The following is a 15,433-nucleotide window of genomic DNA, read 5'->3' as shown; positions in this document are numbered from 1 at the left end:
TTTTTCCCTCTTTTTTTGATCATTGCATTGAATTTCCATGACTTCAGATTCAGACGTTTCACTTCTGCAAGCTGGATTCCATAGCCCTGTCCAGGAGCCAGTGCTACAGTGCTGAGCAAAAGGGTAGGAACCGAAAGGAACAAATAAGAAGAAGGTATCCCAAACAAAGAGCATGTTGGTGGTCATTGGTGAAGGATGGGGCTCATGACCTAGTATGAGATGAGGCTAAACTTGTGCTGAGCACTTGGCAAGAAAAAACTTCAAATCCAGCTGGGCTGGTGCAAATAGCCATCTGTCAGTGTGGACAGAGAAACAAACAGTCTTCAGGCCATTTTTATCCTCTTTGGAGTTTCATAGGGAAAAAAAAAAAAACTTCCTCTGATGATAGAAAATTAGAAAAGACAAGAGGAATGGGATCTCTGCCCCAAATCCATCCTTTTAGATTAATACTCACTAATGGATATTAAAACATGGTAGATTAATGAAAGCCCGATAGACCATGCAGCTGGAAAAACATACTTTATTTTGACAGCCAGGCAGTCAAGAGCTGCTCAGGGATTAAAGAGCAATTCAGATTAAATTACCCTCTCCATTAGGACATCCTTTCCTTGGTAAATCGTGAGTTGGAGGAGAGGGGTAAAGAGATGCCATGACCACCAGTGGGCATTTCTTCAACCTGTGGTTTGCGACCATAGAAATAAAGGACACACTTAGATTTTATGTCCTGGCAGGTTAACCAAACAGGGGTCAACAAGAGGCAGGAGGAAGGGATGCTGGAATTTTGGATTAACAGCTGTTGGAAATCATGAGGAGCTTGGATGGCGGGAAATGAAGGGGCCGCCAGGTGTCCGTCGGCCAGTGTACTAGTGAAGTGCATTTTCATCTTTGAGTTGTTATTTACTCTCTGTGGTACTTATGTACTGTGTGAATTTAGCTCAGCTGGAACTACATTTACTAGATTCCCTTTATGTCTGGTTCCTTGTTAGGGTTGGTCACAGGAGGAATTTGTGTGAGATTTGGAAGGTGGAAGTGAAGCAGCAGCCAATTTTATGCTCTGAGCGTTGGGATAGTTAGAGCTCCATGTACTGTGGCAGCCAACACACACTGTCCCTGACGTGCTGTCTCACCTTGCTGGCTCAGCACATCACCTGGACCTCCAGCTCCTCTGGCTCCCATAGATTATCTCCTATGTGCAGCTCTGTGGTAGAGGATGCCAGCTCTTTCTTTGTGCCACCATGAATTTTAGGTGGTGAGAGGCAGATGTAGGGGATCCAGGTTGTATTTGTGGATTCTAGCTTATGCATGTGGGGTCCAGCTCTTCATTGCCCTCCCCCACTTCACATACATCTTCCCTATAAGACCACCCACCCACTGACTTAACAGTGGTGACGTCAGCAACAGTGCTAGATGGAGAGGCAATAACCTTGCATAGACTCTCCTCCAACCTCCAGGTCTAATTTTATCAACACACCTCTTACTCTAAACACCTCATAGTGGTTCTGCTTCTTGGGTCAAATCCCCACTGATACCCAGATGATATGTAGTGGATTAATTTCTGGGGTTGTTACCGAACCAAACTTGGGTCTGTTCACCTGCACACAGTAAAGCCAATCTGCTTAAACTGGGTTGTGGTGAAGGAAAGTGCAGTGTTTATTATAGGTTACCAAACTTTCAAATAAAAGTTTTTAAAGACAGGATGGGGAAAAGGTTATGGGGTATATGATCAGCTCATGGACATTCTTCTAATTGGTTGGTGGTTAAGCAATCAGGAATCAACATCATCAACCATCTAGTTCCTACTAGTCTGGGGTCTACATGCTTGTGGTCAACATACAGTTAACTTCTTCCACCTGGTGTTGGAGGCTTTAGTATCTGCAAAATAGCTCAAAGGATATGGCTCAGGATATTATCTATAGCTTTTGAGGAGGAACTAAAAGTCCTTGATTTTGTTTAATGGCTAAACTATTATTATTTTGTCTTGTTTGACTGTTTTCTAATTTTTGACAAAATTCAACACCCATTTACGATAAAAACCCTTCAGAAAGTAGGCATAGAGGGAACTTACCTCAACATAATAAAGGCCATATATGACAAACCCACAGCCAACATTGTTCTCAGTGGTGAAAAATTGAAAACATTTCCTCTAAGATGAGGAACAAGACAAGGTTGTCCACTGTCACCACTACTATTCAACATAGTTTTGGAAGTTTTAGTCACAGCAATCAGAGAAGAAAAAGAAATAAAAGGAATCCAAATTGGAAAAGAAGAAGTAAAGCTGTCACTGTTTGCAGATGACATGATACTATACATAGAGAATCCTAAAGATGCTACCAGAAACCTACTAGAGCTAATCAATGAATTTGGTAAAGTAGCAGGATACAAAATTAATGCACAGAAATCTCTTGCATTCCTATGCACTAGTGAAGAAAAATCTGAAAGAGAAATTAAGGAAGCACTCCCATTTACCCTTGCAACAAAAAGAATAAAATACCTATGAATAAACCTACCTAAGGAGACAAAAGACCTGTATGCAGAAAATTATAAGACACTGATGAAAGAAATTAAAGATGATACAAACAGATGGAGAGATATACCATGTTCTTGGATTGGAAGAATCAACATTGTGAACATGACTCTACTGCCCAAAGCAATCTACAGATTCAATGCAATCTCTATCAAACTACCACTGGCATTTTTCACAGAACTAGAACAAAAAATTTCACAATTTGTATAGAAACACAAAAGACCACGAATAGCCAAAGCAACCCTGAGAAAGAAAAACGGAGCTGGAGGAATCAGGCTCCCTGACTTCAGACTATACTACAAATCTACAGTAATCAAGAGAGTATGGTACTGGCACAAAACAGAATATAGATCAATGGAACAGGATAGAAAGCCCAGAGATAAACCCATGCACATATGGTCATCTTATCTTTGATAAAGGAGGCAAGCATATACAGTGGAGAAAAGAGAGCCTCTTCAATAAGTGGTGCTGGGAAAACTGGACAGCTACATGTAAAAGAATGAAATTAGAACACTTCCTAACACCATACTCAAAAATAAACTCAAAATGGATTAAAGACGTAAGTGTAAGGCCAGACACTCTCAAACTCTTAGAGGAAAACATAGGCAGAACACTTCATGACATAAATCACAGCAAGACCCTTTTTGACCCAGCTCCTAGAGAAATGGAAATAAAAACAAAAATAAACAAATGGGACCTAATGAAACTTAAAAGCTTTTGCACAGCAAAGGAAACCATAAACAAGACTAAGAGACAACTCTCAGAATGGAAGAAAATATTTGCAAATGAAGCAACTGACAAAGGATTAATCTCCAAAATTTACAAGCAGCTCATGCTGCTCAATATCAAAAAACAAACAACCGAATCCAAAAATGGGCAGAAGACCTGAATAGACATTTCTCCATAGAGGAGATACAGATTGCCAACAAACACATAAAAGGATGCTCAACATCACTAATCATTAGAGAAATGCAAATCAAAACTACAATGAGGTATCATCTCACACCAGTAAGGGTGGCCATCATCAAAAAATCTACAAACAATAAATGCTGGAGAGAGTGTGGAGAAAAGGGAGCTCTCTTGCACTGTTGGTGGGAATGTAAATTGATACAGCCACCATGGAGAACAGTATGGAGGTTCCTTAAAAAACTAAAAATAGAACTACCATATGACCCAGCAATCCCACTACTGGGCATATACCCTGAGAAAACCATAATTCAAAGAGTCATGTACCAAAATGTTCATTGCAGCTCTATTTACAATAGCCAGGACATGGAAGTAACCTAAGTGTCCATCAACAGATGGATGGATAAAGAAGATGTGGCACATATATACAATGGAATATTACTCAGCCATAAAAAGAAATGAAGCTGAGTTATTTGTAGTGAGGTGGATGGACCTAGAGTCTGTCATACAGAGTGAAGTAAGTCAGAAAGAGAAATACAAATACCGTATGCTAATGCATATATATGGAATCTAAAAAAAAAAAAAAAAGGTTCTGAAGAACCTAGGGGCAGGACAGGATAAAGATGTAGACGTAGAGAATGGACTTGAGGACACGGGGAGGGGGAAGGGTAAGCTGGGACGAAGTGAGAGAGTGGCATGGACATATATACTCTACCAAATGTAAAATAGATAGTTAGTGGGAAACAGCCACATAGCACAGGTAGATCAGCTTGGTACTCTGTGACCACCTAGAGGGGTGGGATAGGGAGGGTGGGAGGGAGACACAAGAGGGAGGTGATATGGGGATATATGTATATGTATAGCTGATTCACTTTGTTATAAAGCAGAAACTAACACACCATTTTAAAGAAATTATACTCCAACAAAGATGTTAAAAAATAAATAAATAAGGTTATTACAAAACAAAACAAAAAAATCTGTCTTTAGAACTCGGAGAAGGCCTAGGAAGCTAAAGTTTTTCTGCAAACAAGAAACAGGTGGAGGACATGGGGTATCTGTCCCAAGAAGGCCAAATAGGGTCGTGCTCGGTTACAGGGGGATTTTTGCAAAGTTGTTGGGGAGGGATCTCTGTCCCCATAAGTACTAGCCTCCCTTTTAGCATGAAGCTCTAGGACAATCTCAGTTAAACTATGATGGGCTCTCTGTATCTTCTGTACAGTGATGAAGGCTGCTGAAATGGAAAGATTCTGGCAGAATTGCCTTGTAGTGATGGAATATAGCCTGCCTGTTGTGTCTCCCTGTCACCGCATTTGACATGCATCCTCCAGGGTAAATGCAATCATTGCGTCTTGGCTCCCACAACATATGAAAGTTGGGGGGTTGATCTGTGTTTTTTTCCCTCTGTCTTCAAGAGTTAGCAGTGTAGCCACCTTCCTAATCCAGAAAAACAGGGATTATTTTTATAGTTTTATGGAGATTTAGCTGTAATTGCTAGGTTGGAAACTCAGTGAGTGCAAGGCTTGAGATTATTTTTTAATAAATTATTTTAAATTGTGGGACTGAGAGCCATAAATCATTGCATCTGCTATCTTATGAGTAAAATGAGAGGAACTAGCCTTTGCTGAGTTCTTGCTATGTCCTCTGAACTTCACATGCATTTTCTGCATTATCTCATTGAATCCTCAAATTATGCAAGGAAATGGGTATTAGTACTCCCACCTCACAGGTGAGAACATGGAGTCTTGGAGAGGTTAAATTACTTGGCTAGGTTCTGTTAGTATGAGTGTAGTTGAGTTTTGAATCTGGAGCTTTCTAGTTGAAAAGCTCTTGCTTTTCATAATACAGGTATCCCCTGCTTTTCAAAAGTTTGCTTTATGTCACTTCACCTTTATGAAAGTCTACATTAGTACCTGTTTATGCTAACTGAAAGAAATTTGAAGGGGATTTTCACTTTTACAAAAATAAAGAGGTAAAAACCAAAAAATGATGTTCAGCATTTGTTTCACAGTGGCAATTATGGAGGCATCGCACATCCCAAGCAATGACAGAGCCCCCTGCCAACCTCCTTCCCTGGGAACCACACTTGGCATCTTAGCATCAAGCCACCATAGCTTTGAACTGTGTCTCCGAGCATCTGGGCTTGATCTTGATTTCTCTCCTGCATCCTTTAGCAAGATGTGTCCTAAGGTAATTGCTTCTTTGCTTTACACCATTGCGACTTAGAAAAAGTTTCATAGGAGCACTCTACTTTTGCATAGTGGGGGAAACTGTGATGGCTAATAGGGAGGTTCAGTTTGTTTATTTCTTCCACAGATCTTTGTCTAGCAAGTAATGTAAACAAACTTTTCCCTAAGGAACCTGAAGTGTGCATGTAGCCAACTCAAGAGCTAGTGACAAGATGGAATTTCCACTGAAAATAGCAGTTCATCCAACACTGCCCCCTCCCTTCCCCCTTGTCAGGGGCGTCCCTTCAAATCGTTTTCTCTTTCCAAGCTCCGGGGAAGGAAACATCCCTCTCATAAGCACTTCTGTGGTTTTCTTGTATAAGCACCATCCTTTTTGGCAATGTCCAGGGTCAGGGGCCACTGCTCTGCAGTTATTTTTTCAGGATTGCATGTTATCTACATCCACTTACCACTAAATGTGGAAGGAACTTGATTTGCTTATTTCACACCTTTAAATATCTGCATGCTATGAACAATTCTGATTGAAGACGAAGATAAGCTAGTTGTCTCATCACTCTTATCTAGTTGGACTTGAAAACTTCTCCTTACTAATTTACATAGGGAAGAGTCAAGTTGAACTAGAAGTCCAGAACCTTGAGACTTATTCTGTAGTAAGTTCAATTCAATACACTTCTCAAATATTGTGCTATTAGGGTAATCTTTTCAATCCACATTCAACGCAGTTTTCCTTGGTCTCACCATTATCATCCTCACTGTCACCACCAAAACTACCCCTTGAGTGTCTGTGTGTGATGTGACACTCATCTATGTGATTTGAATGTTTAAGGTGAGACACTGGTGCAGAGGAAAGGGAAATGGCAGAGTCAGGGGATCAAGTTCTTATTCCAACTTTTCAACTTAGCCAGCTCTATGTCTTGGAGCATCCATAAAATGAGAACAAGGATGCCTTCTTTCATCTTTTCTTATCTCATATCATAGTAAAAATAAACTTTGTAATTTGTGACTATGAAATCACTTTGGACAGCTAGAAAAGAAAGGAAGCACTAATCAAATCAAAGCTTAATTTTTATTGGGTTTCTTTATTTCTATGGGCTTCCATACATAGTTTATCTTAGGATGGTGGTTTTCAAACTGTGTGCTCCAGTGTGTGGGAATGGCACCCTAGTGCTGATGGGGGTATTCGGCTCCATTCTCATCAGAAGAGCTCTATTTTTGTCCTTTTAAATACTGAGATTTTTAAAAATTAAGATTTTTTAAGAGCAGTTTAAGGGTCACAGCAAAGTTGAGAGGAAGTTACAAAGATTTCCCATAAACCCTCTGTCCCCCTGCACATATAGCTCCCACCATAATCAACATCCCTCACCGGAGTGGTACATTTTTTACAATTGATGAACCTACATTGACACATCATAATCACCCAAATCCATAGTTTACATTAAGGTTTACTCTTGGTGTTGTACATTCCATGGATTTTGGTATAATCACGTGTATCCATCATTACAGTATCATAGTACAGACTATTTTCACTGCCCTAAGAATCCTCTGTGCTCTGTCTGTTCATCCCTCTCCCCACTCCTCATAATGAGATTTTTATATTGGAGTAATGAGTAAGTTTGATTAGAAATAAAAAAAAGTAAGAACAAACTTCTGGAACTCAAGTTTGAAAGTCACTGATGTTGGATAAAGTTCTTGATGACTTCGTGGTTAGAACAAACATGAGTTGGACAGGAAGATGTCCGTGTCATGTTCAAAATTTGATAAATCTGGAGTAGAAGGCAAATCTAGGTATATAATTAGGGTATATATTAGGGAAAGTAATTATGGAGAATCCAAACTCAGTTCTGATTTTGTGTGTTTGGCAGGGGGTTGTATGCAACTCTTCTCCGACTTTAGGAGGAGGGGCTAGCAGTGGCTCAGCTAACTAGGAATCAAAATGCCAAGTGACATAGGTCCTAGAAGGAACAATGAATGGGAAGACAGGAGATGTGGGTCTAGTACAGCAATTGTACTCATGTGGTAATTAGCAAGTCATTTCTCCATGCAGTTGCTCATTTGAGCATTCACATAGAGTGTGTCTTTTTTTTTTTGGAAGGATTTTTTATTTATTTATTTATTTTTGGCTGTGTTGGGTCTTCGTTTCGTGCAAGGGTTTTCTCCAGTTGCATCAAGCGGGGGCCACTCTTCATCGCGGTGCGCGGGCCTCTCACTATCACGGCCTCTCTTGCTGCGGGGCACAGGCTCCAGACGCGCAGGCTCAGTAGTTGTGGCGCACGGGCCTAGTTGCTCCGCGGCATGTGGGATCTTCCCAGACCAGGGCCCGAACCCGTGTCCCCTGCATTGGCAGGCAGATTCTCAACCACTGTGCCACCAGGGAAGCCCCTAGATTGTGTCTTTTTTGTATAGGTACTGAAGTCAAAGTAATGATATCACGAGTCTCTAAAAATATTCTAATATTTTATGTTCAGTTGTTTCTGTTTAGGTGGAGTGCAGATGGGCGGAGGGAGTGGGGAGAGTCATTCAGGAGCTGGGGAGAGAAAAGTGAAGGAGGCGTGAAGCTGGAAAAGGGACCATTGCCTGATTTTTCCTCTCCTATTGTTACTTTATTTTTTTTCTTTCACCAGTAGTCAGATAGATGGCGGGGTTTTGGTGAGGTCCATTGCCTGAGAGTATCTGCTAACTCCATGATCTAAACATCCAAATAGCTCCAGTCTTTACTTGAGTGATTCCAGTAGCCAGTGGAAGCCATCTAGGGAACCTAGGCCTTCTGCAGAGATCACTCTTTCAGGAAGAGGGAAATGGGAACCCATCAAGCTGACCTTTGGTTTTGCCAACAAGGGCCTCGGAGCTGGCCAGCTCACTCGTGGACAGCCATTTTGGGCAGCATTCTTAAAGACAACAGTCATGGAGAGCTTTTTATGAGGATGCAGGGCAACCATAGACATAAAAAGCAGAAGAAACGCTTGTTAGTTATGGGGAAGGCGAAAGGCTTAGAAAACTGATTAGCGTAGCAGTGTGGTCAGATGGAAATGAAAGCTCGGAAGCATAATTCTTAATTGCGTGCTTACCTACTAATTTGAGCTTGGATGTCAGCAGAACCGCAGTTCATTTCAAACCCAGGGTCAAACTTTAATGCTACATCATAAATTACGTAAAGGCACAACACTAACAATTAGATAATTACGGAGACCCATGCTGTTGCAATTTAACTGGGCAAGTTCAGGGCAAACATGACAGGATTACTGCTTAACCCTCAGGCTGCTGGCAGGTTTTTCCCCAAAGAGACAAATGAATACATAAGTTGATGTGGCTGGCTGGTTTTCAAAGCCTAGGGGTTAAATAATTTCTTTCCAGGAGCTAGATTCATCAGATGACCTAAGCAGACTCAGAAGAAATATTAGAGACGCGTTAATTATTTCTTAGGAAAACCTCGTCTTTAAATCCACACCAGTTAAAGCATCTGGGGTTGGGCTGTGTTCCAGCTAAATTTGAGGCTTAAGCTTAAAAGTCAAACTTAATTTTTACCATTATGAGACTTTCTGTAGATGGGATGTGCGATCTTTCAATCTCAGATCCCTCACATTAACGTGTGAATCAAAATAGAAGATTCAGGGTCCATATTTTATTCTCATTTCATTCTTGCTGGCAAACAAGTGGCTGATTCAATTGACGAAGGTGTTTTCATGACCAGTGTGAATTGACGAGGTTGTGCTGATGCTTCTGTGATGTGCATCATTTATTCATTCACTCATTCATTCATTGATTTCCGGCATGTCTTGAGCACCTCTGTGTGCAGGGGATGGGGGATACAGACATCATTAGATAGGCATTTAAACATCAGTGTGCTTTCCTGGTGGAGTCAGAAGACGTGTGGAGGGTTGGCCCATATGCCAGTACTAAAGGCGTTTCTGGGAGAGTTTTATTTTTATTGTCAGAATGTGAGCTTGAGAAAGTCAATAGCCATGACTTGTTTTCCCTCCATTCCCACAGCCCTAGCACAGGGACAGGGTTATATTCAAAGAAAAAGACAGATCTAAGAGCTTTGCTGAAGGAATGAATCATTTTTATCTGGAAAAGAAAAAGAAAAAAAATGGACAGTTTCACCGAAGTTTAGGTTATGGAAACTCAGGTTATTTGACCACTAAGATCATATTTTAACTTCTCAAAAGTGATACTGAAAAACTGAATTCTATGATGTAAACATTTGTCTGTTAAATACAGATCTGCTTTATTTGTCCCCTCTTGTTCCCCAAAAGACATAATGTGACCCCCACCCCCACCCCAGTGCGTACAGTTGAGATGACAAAGATCATAGAAACAGAGACCATGGAATTTAAGGTTGAGGGATTCACAGGGGGTTCTGTGTTGAGTTCCTTTTTAATGTGTAAGGAAGTGAGTTTTCCTGAGGCCTTGGGGTGGGGGGCCCTAGACTGGGAAGGATGTGACTCAGGGCTATGACGCAAAGATGGAGATGGAAGGGGGCTGAGACTGAAAATCTCCCTAGGGCTCACCACCCTGGCATTGAGGACATGCCAGGGGAAAACTGCTTTGTGTGTGTGTGTGTGTGTGTGTGTGTGTGTGTGTGTGTGTATACATGTATATGCATGAGTGTGCATGTGTGTCTGTGTGTGTGTGTATCAACAGCCAACAGAGTAGTATAATTCCAGAGCTGTAAGGGTAGGGCAAGCTAGAACCAAGCTTACTCCTGGAAAAGAGAGATGTCCTCTTCCACCCAATTCTACCTCTTGCTGGTGAGGGATGGTGGTGGGTGAGCTGTCCTCCACATGCTTTCTCTGGTTCATAGGGTGCATCCACAGAGTTTGGTGGCAGCACTTGGCAGGTCATCACTGAGCCTCCAGAGTAGACCAGAGCAGCACTGGCCAAAGAGAATAGGACTCCTTGATCGTCAGAGCTCTCTCTTCTGCAGGAATGTAGCTAGGATTGACCTTGCAAACCCAGAGAACACTTCTGGATTTCTGAGATAAATCATAGGAGGGTGGATACCAGGGAGGAGAGAAAGATTCTCTTGTGCTAAGTAAGGTAGGGTCTGGGGCTCATTTACTTTGTTTTTTGATCTCTATTTTATTTCCTCTCTGACCTTTATTATTTCCTTCCTTTTGCTGACTTTAGGTTTTGTTTGTTCTTCTTCTAATTCTTTTAGGTGGTAGGTTAGGTTGTTTGAGATGTTTCTTTTTTTTGAGGAAGGCCTGTATTGCTATGAACTTCCCTCTTAGGACTGCTTTTGCTGCATCCCATAGATTAATGTGGTTGTGTTTTCATTGTCATTGACGTATTGTCTGATTTCTTCTTTGTTTTCATTGTTGACCCATTGGCTTTTTACTAGCATGTTGTTTAGTCTCCATGTAATTGTTTTTCATTTAATTTATACCCCAAGCTACTTAAGTGGGAATATTAGCTCCTATAGACAAGGAAACTGAGGCCTGGAGAGGATAAAGAACAAGGATATTTCAGATTGTAGAAGCTACAATTGAACCATCCCCTCAACAAATGGTGGTCATTTTTTGGTATATGGTAGTAATACACAAAATGAGAAAGAACAGTTCTCTACGAAAACAATTCTTATGCAAAAAAAAAAAAAAAAAAAAAGACACCTCTCAGAATACCATCTCAGCATTTACTTTGGCCAAAGTCCTTTTCACCATCTCACCTTTTTGTCCTTTCAGATTCTCCAAAGGGAAAGGCCGAGTCAGGATTAAAAATTCAATAAGCCCAACACATTTTACAAACTGTCTTCAGCTTGAAACCCCTTTGAAGTGTCTTTGGTGAGTACTGATGCTGATAGATATGACTTCTTGGTAACAGGTCTCTCCATAAAGGAACTCTTGGGAGTTTTGCTAGTGGTTGGGATTTGATATGGTTTTTTTCTCCTCTACACAAAGACATCTGATGGTCCAAATTTGAACATTAATTTATTTAAAGTTTAAGTGATGGTCCATTTTCTTCTTTTTTCTTTTTTCTGGAAGTTTGTACCTTTTAACCACCTTCACCCGTTTTCCCCACATCCACCCTCTGCCTTTGGCAACCACCAATCTCTGTTTCTATGAGTTTGATTTTGTTAGATTCCACATATAAGTGAAATTATACAGTATTTGTCTTTCTCAGTATGACTTATTTCATTTAGCATAATGCCTTCAAGGTTAATCCATGTTGTTGCAAATGGTAGCATTTCATTCTTTTTATGGCTGCATTATATCATTTTATATATATCATATCACATTCTCTTTATCCATTCATCTGTCAATGGAAACAGATTTTTCCATGTCTCAGCTATTGCAAATAATGGTGCAGTGAACATGGGGATGCAGGTATATCTCCAAGATAGTGATTTCATTTCCTTTGGGTATATACTCGGAAGTAGAATTGCTGGATCATATGATAGTTCTATTTTTAATGTTTTGAGGAACATCCATAATGTTTTCCACTGTGGCTGCACTGATTTATATTCCTATCAACAATGCACAAATGTTCCCTTTTCTCCACATCCTCACCAAATCTTGTTATCTCTTGTCCTCTCAAATCACCATTCTAACAGGTGTAAGGTGATATCTCATTGTGGTTTAGATTTGCATTTCCCTGATGATGAGTGATGTTGAGCACATTTTCATTTACCCATTAGCTAAGAAATAAATTTCTTTAATTTGTTTAAACTTTGAGTGATGGTCCATTTTCAATGGTGAGTTGGTGTCAGGACACTTGCTTTTGTAGCCAATGTTATATAGGCATAAATAATAATACTACACAGAATATTCTCTTAATCTCTTAATTCTTAAAACCTTACAAAAAGAAGTTGGTAAGTTAGCAGAGTGGCTAAAAAAGTGGTTAAAAAGTTAGCAGAGTGGCTTTTTGGATCCATCTAAGAAAGGGACTTGTGAGCAGGGTCTTAGTTAATCAGTTGCTAAAGTAGATTATCTTTGGGAAGTCAACTCATGGAGGAATCACTATTTTAATTCAAGGAAGTAATCTTTTTCTAGAGAAGCACTTAAATAAATTCTCATCTCTTATATTTTACCTCCCCCCATTCCACTCCTCAAGTGGGTTTATCTGTGTTAACTTAGCTAATTATATCACAATTAAATAACACAAAAGAATAGTGATTCTTTATTGGGCCCAGAAAGTTGCAACTTTCAAAGGAGAACCAAACAGCTCTCTCTGAAATTGTGATTCTTCCCTGATGGTCATGGTGGCATTGAAGTGACTCACTTGTCTTCCCAGGTCTTATTTTGCTCAAATGAGAGCAAAAGGAGGAAGACTAGAAAACAGAATCAAAGTTGAGCATTTTCTCCTCCTTAGGACACATATCCCTCTCACGTTCTCTTTTTCTCCTTCCTTCCTTCTTTCTTCTTACCCTGGGGAGTACGACACTGTGCACGTTTCTACATTTTTGTTTTTACAATTATCTACAAGCTTTGTAGGCTGTTCTATTTCAGTATATGGAGGATCACCTCATTCTCTCTAGCATCCTACTGTGTGGATGGACCATGGTTTATGAACCTGTCCTCCACAGATAGGTATCTTCTTAAAGATTCCAATCTTCTGCCTTTGAAAACAGTGCTGCAATGTGAACATGCTTGTACATGTGCCTTTGAGCACGCATGAGGATAAATTATTGGAAATGTACATTATGGGTCAAGGGCATGTGTGTTTAAAATTTTGGTGGATATTACCACATTACTCTCCAAAGATTTGGCAGTGATTTGGGATGTCAACTAGCCATGGGATACTAACCCACTGTTCCAAAGATACCTTGAGACAGAACTTGACCAAGTGGAATTTGTTCAGACAGGAATACAGTAAAAAAGAGAGAAACACTGAACTAGAGGCTATAGGAGGAGGAAGCCCAGGGGAGGCTGATGGTCTGTCTGTCAGGTGAAAGGGGGAGGAGTTTGGCTTGTTCTGTAGGACCCAAGAGCACTGAAACTAACAAGTGGATGAGACACATTAAGGCTCAGTATGAAGAAATAAATTTCTTGTAAAAAAATTTTTTTTAATTTATTTTTTATTGAAGTATAGTTGAATTACATTGTTGTGTTAATTACTGCTGTACAGCAGTGACTCAGTTATATATATATATATATATATATATATATATATATATATATACATTCTTTTCATATTCTTTTCCATTATGGTTTATCACAGGATATTAAATATAGTTCCCTGTGCTGTACAGTAGGACCTTGTTGTTTATCCATCCTATATATACCAGTTTGCATTTGCTAATCCCAAACTCCCAATCCAACCCCCTTTCACCTCCCTTCCCCTTGGCAACCACCAGTCTATTCTCTATGTCCCTGATATTGTTTCATAGATAGGTTCATTTGTGTCATATTTTAGATTCCACATATAAGTGATATCATATGGTATTTGTCTTTCTTTTTCTGACTTAATTCACTTAGTGCGATAATCTCTAGTTGCAATCCATGTTGCTGGAAATGGCATTATTTTGTTCTTTTTTTATGGCTGAGTAGTATTCCACTGTATATATGTACCGCATCTTCTTTATCCATTCATCTGTCAATGGACATTTAGGTTGTTTCCATGTTTTGGCTATTGTGAATAGTGCTGCTATGAACATAGGGCTGCATGTATCTTTTTGAATTTTACTTTTATCTAGATATATACTCAGGAGTGGGATTGCTGGATCATATGGCAGCTCAATTTTTAGTTTTTTGAGGAATCTCCATACTGTTTTCCACAGTGGCTGCACCAACTTACACTCCCACCAACAGCATAGGGGGGTTCCCTTTTCTCCACATCCTCTCCAGTATTTGTTATTTGTAGACTTTTTGATGATGGCCATTCTGACTGTCACGAAGTGGTACCTCATTGTAGTTTTGATTTGCATTTCTCTAATAAGTAATGATGTTGATCATCTTTTCATATGCTTATTGGCCATCTGTGAAGAAATAAATACTTTCTAAAGGTGTTTCCAAATGTGGAACTGAACCTTCTCAAAGGAAGTCACATTGCTGTTACTACATGTGTCCAAGTCAAGGCTGGTTGTCTTCGGTCATGTGTGTTTGTGTGTGTATGTGTGTGTGTATGTGTGCACAGGGCAGTTGTGTAGAGGGTACTTGGGTAACAGATGAGAAGCTGCAGTGGATGACTTTAAAATCCTCTCTAAGTATCTGAGACACTGACTTAATGAATGAACCAAAACATAGAAACTTATTATTTGCTTAAGATACAAGTTTTTGTTTGACTGAGTTGCTCAGAACTAAATAGCCCCAGAGACCAGCTTTACTGTAATATGCTGTTTGCTCATTAATTCCGTGAGCACATATTGAGTGTCTTCCTGCGAGGCAGACAGGGGATAGAGTGGACAGACAGACAAGGTCCCTGCCCACAGGGAGCACACACAAGGCTCAGTGACAACACAGACTCAAGGTGAAGGATGGTAGAAACACATGTGCCCTGGGAGGGCACAGGCCACACCCTGTGTAGGGGATTGGGTGAGACTGAAATCTGCAGGCTGAGTACAGGAGAACTCCTTGGTGGACATGGGCAGAGAATTTTGTCCAGAGACCCAGAAGTTCAAGGAACTGAAAGAACCTGGGTGTGGACACTTGAAGCATGGAGGCTGCAGGGAAGGTAGAGAGTGATTATAGATGAGGCTGGGGACAGAGGTGGAAGGACCTTGGGGACTTTGTTCCAAGAACAATGATATTTGAAGGGTTTGAGCAGGAGAGTTACGTGTTAAGATTTGTGTTTAATGGAGCTTACTCCGGCACCTTGGCAGGGAGCTGTTTTAGGGCAGGTTTCTCAATCTCACTGCTGCTGACATTTTGGACTCCTTGTT

This window comes from Balaenoptera ricei, chromosome 2 (genome assembly GCF_028023285.1).
Source record: "Balaenoptera ricei isolate mBalRic1 chromosome 2, mBalRic1.hap2, whole genome shotgun sequence".
In the NCBI taxonomy this organism is placed as follows: domain Eukaryota; kingdom Metazoa; phylum Chordata; class Mammalia; order Artiodactyla; family Balaenopteridae; genus Balaenoptera; species Balaenoptera ricei.
This window is presented reverse-complemented; position numbering follows the sequence as displayed.